We start from the raw sequence: 9421 nt of genomic DNA, 5'->3' as shown, positions 1-9421 counted from the left end.
ATATATGTATGTATGTATGTATGTATTGTACATATGCATTAAGCTACAAATGTCCTTTAATATCCAATTCACTCTACATGGGAATTAATATATTTTCATATATGTTAACAGAAGGGGAACATTTTAGTTAATTTCGTCCTCTCGTGGATACGAACCAGCGGACAAAGGAGAAATCAGAACTTCAGTGAGTTACCGACTTGACCAACAAGTGAGGTATAAGTTGATACCGATTCCGAGGTAGAGCGAATAGGATATTAAAATTCATTTGTAGCTTAATGCATGCGTATGAATCACGGCAATGAAATAGAAATTCATAATATGGCTACGTGCAGCAAACGTTTGACTTTGTTAACATGGTAGAGGGGATTGGATATCGATTCTAATTGCAAATACCTGAGTTAGAAAGTGATTTGTAAGGTCGGAATCGGTATTTAACTTATAATTCACTTGAATATAGTTTTTTCTAATATAAGAATGCTTCCGAAAATTAGGTAGGGATGTAAAGTATACTATGGCTAAGTAACATCTTTGTCAAATGCACAGAAAAAAAGTTATTCCGGAAAAACACCCGGACACAGGCTCTGAATCTCAAAGAAGAAAATTATGCAAATCATGACTCAAGTCAAACAAAACAAACCTAGCTGATACAAAATAAAGAAAGGAAATAAAACAGTAATATATATATATATATATATATATATATATATATATATATATATATATATATATATATATATATATATAACTTGATCACGAAGTATATAAAACGTGATGCTATGTATAAATAAAGGTCTATGCCACGGAGGAAAAAAATGAATTTTATATATATATATATATATATATATATATATATATATATATATATATATGTCAGCCTCTAGCACCCTTCCTCACTTGACAACAAGGTCTATAGACCATGACACTATATGGCAGCGATGGAAACTCCGCTGGGTGATAAGGAGGTGAAGCTACAAAGACTAACTGCTGTGGTAATTCACTTCAAAATAACAAAGAAGCAAAATGGCACGACAGAGTATGGTCTAAATATTGCCTAATAAAGAGGGGAGAGGTCTATTCTCATACAATATCACTGTATAAGGTTAAATTAGACCGCGGGTTGGTTCAGTTATTTAAGAAATGGACCGTGAATTCTACGTAGTTTCACTAGTAACATCTCTCATAACAAGGCAGGACATTGGCTTAGGCCTATACCAAATTGTATCTATCACATGGAAATAGTATTTATTTATCATTTGATTTGGACTCATAACGGTCTACAAATAGCGCCACAGGGGCTAACAATGAAATTAATTAGGCATATACAAAGTTTATTCATATTCTAGTCCGAGCGGCTGAGATCCTTCCCAGGCGAAATCCAGCGGCGAACTGTCATAAAATCGTTGGTTACCCGTCCACACGTGCGATCGTCTGTCAGTAGGTCGAAAGAACTTTAGGTCAGTTCATCAGTTCTGGTGACTGGACTGACTCCGCCCACAAACTGTCGTCCACATCAGTTTCGATGAAGTGACAGGGAGACTGACAGGTAAACCTGTGCGTGAATACCAAGCCTAACATCCATCGTTACATTTTCAAAATCCCTCAAAAGTCACTCCGAACTAACGTGGCACTTGTCTTGGGAAGGGCGTTAAGAAAGCATTACTCCAAAGGAAACGAAGTCTTATCAAGCAGGCTCTCCAACACTCAAATGTGGCAAACGCCAGAGATCATAAAGGTTGCCTTGTTGTACATCGATCGTTCACGCAAAGTTGAGGGTTTCAAACAGGGTGCACAGCACCGATGTTTTCTTATTGACAGAGGCTGGAAACTTGACCACTACCCTTTTTGATCATCAGTTCTATTGCTCTGGACGGTGCATGTAGAGGGATACATCCTAATCCACCCATCTGTCAGCTAACGTAACACTGAGCTCGAGTTCTATGCGACCGAGGTGTTGAAGGTCATCCTAACATGACCCGGACAAGCTTTAGATATGGCAATATAATTTAAAAAACAACAATTATAATTTTTACCAAATAATAGTATGTCGATAACTATTCATTTTCTAAAGATATGATATGGAAGAAAGGCTGTTAGAATGAACTGGGCAAGAATAAATAATAACATGGGACGGTAACGTGATACCTTGGCATTGTTTTGCTTGGAGAGTCGTCCGTTTCTTTGAAAGTTGAAAGTCCCCTCCTCTTTGAAGGCCACAAAATATTCTTTGACGCCGTCCCTTCGTCTTCATTATCTTACACTGCATCTTCAGTATTCTAGCAAGTTCCACCTTTACGATTCCGGCTTACCCTACATGGTGCAGTCTGTAATGGCCTGTCAGTGCCTTCAGAATAAAGGCAGAGACAGACAAGAAAATGACCGCGTTTACATAGTCCAAGTTGTCGTCATTTAAGTTGCCTATGGTATTCACTGACGAAAAAACATTGTCTAAAACCTAAGTTGGTGCTGGAGGAAATGAAGTAGAATGTTGTTAACTGAACCCGCCACTAAGTGACGACAAATCCAGCTCACAGAAGGAAAGGTCACGGAGTTGCAGGCACTTGCACTCAGTGAAATTTCTATCCCTGTGAATTGCTACTTCTCCAGATTTTGAATCTCCCATCGAGGGAAGGGAGAAAACAATTATGTAAATATCAAACACGTAAATACCAAAATAAGCCTGAACATTTATGAAAGGCCCTACTTAGGGTGGGCGAAATTCAATTCAATAATCTGCAATCACTAAGAGATTACGTACCACACTTTGATGCGTAGGGGACAGAGTTCGTGGGAGTATAATCTTGCTAGAGAGAGAGAGAGAGAGAGAGAGTTTCAGGAATTACCAAGTGCAGATATTCTCACGAATTTTTCGGATACAAACTTTTGAGAATGCACCGCTTACTGAGAAGCTTTGGTGCCACTTCGAAGGTCATCTGGTTGCTTTCATGAAAAAAAATAAGAAGAAAAAAAAGGGTGGGGGGAGAGGAAGAATAAAGATAATGTAAAACAGCTGACATTTTTAGATAAGATTTTGTATAAACAATTATTTTGTGACTTTATTAACAACTTTATCAGCAATGTACATGCCCGCCACCAAAGAAAACTTGAAGCATTGGGTGTTCATATTTCTAATTTTAGCTCTGGAAATAATTGTATTTTTAATATGTCTGGCTGTGTTTTATCAAAAAGGAAGTTTATTCTATCTTTTGATGTGGACCTCTGCCTTCCGTCCTACAGACCAAGTTTTGCTCATTTTTATTTTCCGTTCGAGGTCCTGTTCCAGAGACACAAGGGTCTTAACCTAACTGAAAATTTGAGTAACTTACAACAGAGAATGTCGACTGTTTTACAAGAGACATAAGAGCACTAAGGTAAAATAGACACCTTTTTTCAAAAAAAGATATGAAAATACTTAGGTCCTTGAAAGAACAAGAAAATATTATAACATGCAGACCTGGTAAAGGCAAAGATGTGGTTATCCTCAATAAACAAGACTACTTAACAGGGTCATAGCAACACTTTCCGATACTTCTAAATTTAAATATTTAGGTAAACCAAGCTTCTTAAGACATCTTTAAACGAGAACATAAAATGAACAGATTCTTGAGGAAACAAAAAAATCAGAAAATCATAATAGAAGAAACTTATCAGAAACTGTTGGTCACAGGATTATCCTTTGGCATTTTATACGGTCTCCCAAAAATCCACAGAAAGCTGTCCTATCCGACCATTGTTTCTTCTTATAATAGCCCAACATACAATCTCTCTATATACATTGTTGCTTTACTTAATGAACTCCCTCCTGAACACAATAAAAAAATTGCTTCGATTTTCAGAAACATTTTGTCCAACAGGTTCCAGACCACTATATGGTTAGTCTCTATATAGTCTCTCTATTTACCAATGTTCCCTTAGAAAAGACAATTAACATTAATTTAGACAGATTTAAAAAAAAAATGCTGATGACACATTCCACGGTTTAAAGAAATTTATTTCAGCAATTATTGGAACTTGCTGTGCAAGATTCTGCTTTCACTTTTAATGGTCTCCTGTACTCGCTGGTCGAGGGCGTGGCCATGGGGTGCCCTTTAGCCCCTATTTTGCCAAATGTCTTCATGGATTCCTTAGAGAAGAGATTTTTAACTAAATGTGCAGATGACACTTTTATTTACTAAGACATGCAGTAATAAAAGATAAAAAAAAACTAAGACATGCATGGCAGGGCGATGCCCTATTGGAGTTCGTAAATACCCAACACAGTAACATAAACTTCACTATAGAAACGGAAAAGATAACTGTTCACCTTTCTTAGATATAAAAATAAGAGATAATAATAAGTTTAATACTTCTGACAATAGGAAACACACCTTTACAGGAAGAGCACTTAGGTCTGCTTCTGATTGCAAATCATTCCAAACAGAAACTGAATCTTTTCAAGATTATTTGTTGACTAACTCGTAACCCACGGGAGTCTTTTATAACATGGTAAATAAATGACTTAACCTAAACCTTACGGAAAATACACCTTCCTTTGATGTACCTAAACTACCCATATACACCACTGCTCCATATTTTTAGAAATAAATTAGGAGACCCTATCAAGAAACTTAACGAGAGTTCGGAAGTCTCAAAGTTAATTTATTGCCTATTAAATCCTCTCAAAATAACCTCACTCATTAAGTGATAAGAGAATTTGCAACCGTTTATGCGATCCAATATTATTTACAAATTTACTTGCCCGGGGTGTCCCGGTACTTATGTTGGATCGACGAAACGCTGGTTGCAAGTACGATATTCTAGTCATTCGGGGGTGAGCGACAGAACTGGCCAGAGGATAACCAACCCTGAATTTTCTAATATAAGAAATCATGCAGTTCACTGTAAAATTGAAATTAACAACAGACACTTTTCGATAATAGACAATACTCAACACGGCCAATATATAACAACACTTGAGTCTTTACATATCAAGCACCTCGTTCTTTCCCTCAATTCTAGTCAATCCTCTGCTCAACTTTTCTAGGCTTAGTCGAGGTCTGGGCGAACGACGGTCCTACGGCCCTGATCCGTTCCTTTCTTATTCTTCACCTTGTAAGTCATTTTAGCTTCCTTGGTTTTTTAGTTCTTAATAACTAGTTCTTATGAGTAACTTTAGTTTTTTTTATATATTCCTTTAAAATTAGCAAGTAAATTTTAATTTAGTATTCTACAAAGGTGAATTTTTTTTTCTATTACAGACTGATGATGTGTCAGGGTGGCACGAAACATTTAGTAAACTCTTGATCTTCTGAGTTTCGGTAAACATACTGATGACTAGATAGCTGCACCTTTTGTTGCATATATATATATATATATATATATATATATATATATATATATATATATATATATATATCTGAATTATGCTACAGACATATGCATAACTTTACATTCACAACCATTAAGTCTTATATATTGCTTAATATCGAACTCAACATACATAAGTCTAGTGAATTCGACAGCACATGGTTTTTATGATATATATACACGTATTATCATATATATTTATATATTATTATATATTGTGTGTTGTATACATATATAAATAATATTATGTTATTTAAGTATATTAATTGTCTATATATATATTCTATATATAAAACTATATACTTACATTATATATATGTGTATGTTGCATATATAGATAATAAATATATATGTATATATATATATATATAACATATACAATATATAATATATATATATATATATATATATATATATATATATATATATATATATATATATACACACACACAATCTCGTCACTGAAGTGACAGTTATCGTCAGTGGTTCGAGTCCATCAGGTGACTATTACTTATATATCAGCAATAATTACCCATCGGTGCTAATTCTAGCTTAATGTATGTATATAATATATTTACATATATATAGTATATATAATTATATATATGCACATATGAATTTCCATCTCGTGCTTCGTGACCTTTTTTTTATGTTTAAAATGAAATTATGCTACAGATGTCTTAGTATTGAATTCGCTCCTCCACAGTATGTTCGGCGGGTGTTTTTTTTTCTGCGTGAATGAATCTTTTTTAATTTTTACATGCTTCCATTCGTAAAATATTGAAATCGGAATGGAAAATGATTGATAAAAACTTTCCACATCCGACAAGCTTTGAAGCACCACTATAAAGAACCATAATGGTGGCACCATGAATATAAATATTGGAATAGTAATATACTCAGTTATGATCAAATCGGCCTGTATTTCGCTGCGCGTTGCATTGAGCATTCCAACCTTTGATATATCGTCTAAGAATTTGTGCTTTTCATTTGGATCTTTGTATTGTATATACACATCAAAGCTCTTACTGGAACTCTTTTGTTTCGAATTTATGAAATTTCTTCAACTCAAATTGTATCTCGCAGCAAACGAAGCTGTGATCAGTGTCACGGATGGTAGTCACTTTTACTGATCAACATAAAAACAATGTGAAACGCAAGGGACTGGATCTCGGATACATTTAAGACTTTCTGCTTACAGTTTACCAGAAAATATGCGTTAGTTACAGTGACGAGCAGGGGTGAACATCTTGTGTACTCTGTCCACTTGCATCTATCTTTCCCTCACTTCTTTCAAAGCAGAGTGGCCAACGTTTGCGGTCAGCACATTCTGCGCATTGAAGCTAAGCTGTCTTCTATGAAATTTTACAATCAGGTCTTATACTGCATTGCTGGAATCATGCTGATCACCATATACGTCAGCTCTACCTATTAACTATTCTCGATTGTAGGCATTGAAGGAAGTAACGCCAATAGATTAGAGTAGAATAGAATATAAAATTTAGGCCAAAGGCCAAGAGCTGGGACCTATGAGGTCATTCAGCGCTGAAACGGAATTTGACATTTAAATGGGTTGAAAGTTGTAACACGAGGGGAATCTCGCAGTTGCCCTACGAAAGCAATTGTTAGAGAGGGTGGAAAGTCCGAAGGAAGAGAATATGAATAGTATGAATATGTAGTGCAACTAATGAAAGAGGATGTAGCAAAGGGCGCTGCAAAGACCATTACTTAATGGCTACAGTACACCACGTGAGGTGCACTAACAGCACTACTCCGGCCACTACACCACGGGGGCTGAGGGGACTAAGCAAACCTTGCCATTTTCCTTATTTCATATATACCTTTTTACTGACGTATTTCGCTCTCTTTGGTTCCGTGTAGTATGTTTGTTTGTTTGTATGGTGTTTTTACGTTGCATGGAACCAGTGGTTATTCAGCAACGGGACCAACGGCTTTACGTGACTTCCGAACCACGTCGAGAGTGAACTTCTATCACCAGAAATACACATCTCTCACTCCTCAATGGAATGGCCGGGAATCGAACCCGCGACCACCGAGGTGAGAAGCAAACACCAAACCAACCACGCCACTGAGGCGCTCCGTTAATATGTGATATTCTTCATGCGTTTTCCTCGCTCTTAATCAAGCGATTTTTAGAGCCCCATTGACGGAAATTCCATGTCACTACGCCCAAGACTTTGGAGGTTGTGACTTCCCGTCTCTGAATTGGAGAACATGCTGGAAAGCTTGTGACTCTCTGTTATCAGTCATTCATCAGCCTACAGAGACACCTTCATTGCAGTCAACTCACACCTTGTTTTATGGACTGTAAGAAAACACTCCAGATAACAATTATTGCGAAACGGAAATTTTCTTTAAAATATTACCAAAGGAGCAAAACTTTATTAAAGAAGAATACTTCTTCATTCTCTCTATCTCTCTGTTCTCTCAATAGCCAAATTATTTGCCGTCTTATCTTACCATAACAAAAAACGTGAAACAAAGGAACAAAGCAGATGAGGCTAATCGGTCACCCTCCCAGGGCACTTCAAGTGATACCAAATTGTTCGTCATTGGGCGGTATTCGAACATGGAGGTCCGAGTCAAATACGCAACATTTCCTGAAGGTTATTCCAAGAGAAATATTCTTATATTTGTTGCTCAGAAATGTAGGCAAATAAAGGGAAAAGTTCTCACCAATGAATGATATCACTTGTTACTGCACTGGGAATTTCCACGCTGCTTAACTACCAACGACTACTTCTTAATTGCACGACAGGAAATGTCGTCGTTCGCAGTGAATACTTTCTTCGACATTTGGGAAATACCAGGCATGCGCTGGTGGTAACATCTAGTGAAGAAACATTGTCTCCGTTACTGACTGCGAGGATTCAGTATCACGAGTGGCACGACGTTAATTTTCTAGGCTTGATTGATTGGTTATGAAATTTAGGTCTTGATCCCCTTTTATGTAAGTAGACAGACACCAGGGTAGTTTGCTAATTGAGGTTATACAAAATCTTCCAGCTGAGTGTCGCTTCATTAACAGGCAGAACTGTGTTTGGGTTATCTCAGGTATCACATTTAGTTGCCTTAGAGAATCGACTATAGAATTTAGTCCAAAGGCCAAGCGCTGGGTCATATGATGTCATTCAGCGCTGAGGGAAATTGAGAGTAAGAAGCTTTGCAAGGTGTAACAGGAGGAAAACTTGAGTCGAAGCAGTTGCCCTGCGATACAACACTGAGCAGAGGTGGAATATCAGATGGACAACTAAGGCCGAAGGGACGTTGTCAAGATCCATAAGTAATGCCTACAGTGCACCGCATGAGGTGCATTAACGGCGGTACCCCCTGCGGGGTTTAGTTGCTTGAAGCCAGGTTATGTCCATACGCATGACGTTCTCAAATTGTTGTAAGAATGCCTTTGTACAGTACATTGCCCTCCATTCTATAATATTTGAGCCCCGTGCTCTGGCAGTTTGTCTGTGTATCTATTTGTTGATTTACTCATCTACATTATTTGTTTATCAATGTTATGTAACATTTATTATCATTTGTTTCAAATGTATATCCTTCTTTACACACACACACATATATATATATATATATATATATATATATATATATATATATATATATATATATATATATATATATATAATATTATATGTATATATATATATATATATATATATATATATATATATATATATATATATATATATATATATATATATATATAATACACGCGTGTGTATTTCTTACATGATAGTATGTAATTGTAATAGCCATAGTGCCCCTTAACTTATCGAATTCTTCACGCTTTTTGGATAGGTTTGTTACCACAAAGCCTTAGATCCAAATGTATGAAAAATGCAGTGATTCTCACGTCCGGTAGCAGAATTACTCCATATCTCTTGCATTTGAATATAAGGGTTTTTGGTGACAAGCGTGCCAAAAAGTGTGAAGAACTCGAAAAGAGGGCATTGTGGCGTTTACAACTGCGCGCAAACACACACACATTATATATATACATATATATATATATATATATATATATATATATATATATATATAT

The sequence above is a fragment of the Macrobrachium nipponense genome, chromosome 1 (assembly GCF_015104395.2).
Source record: "Macrobrachium nipponense isolate FS-2020 chromosome 1, ASM1510439v2, whole genome shotgun sequence".
In the NCBI taxonomy this organism is placed as follows: Eukaryota; Metazoa; Arthropoda; class Malacostraca; order Decapoda; family Palaemonidae; genus Macrobrachium; species Macrobrachium nipponense.
Note: the sequence above shows the minus strand (reverse complement) of the source record.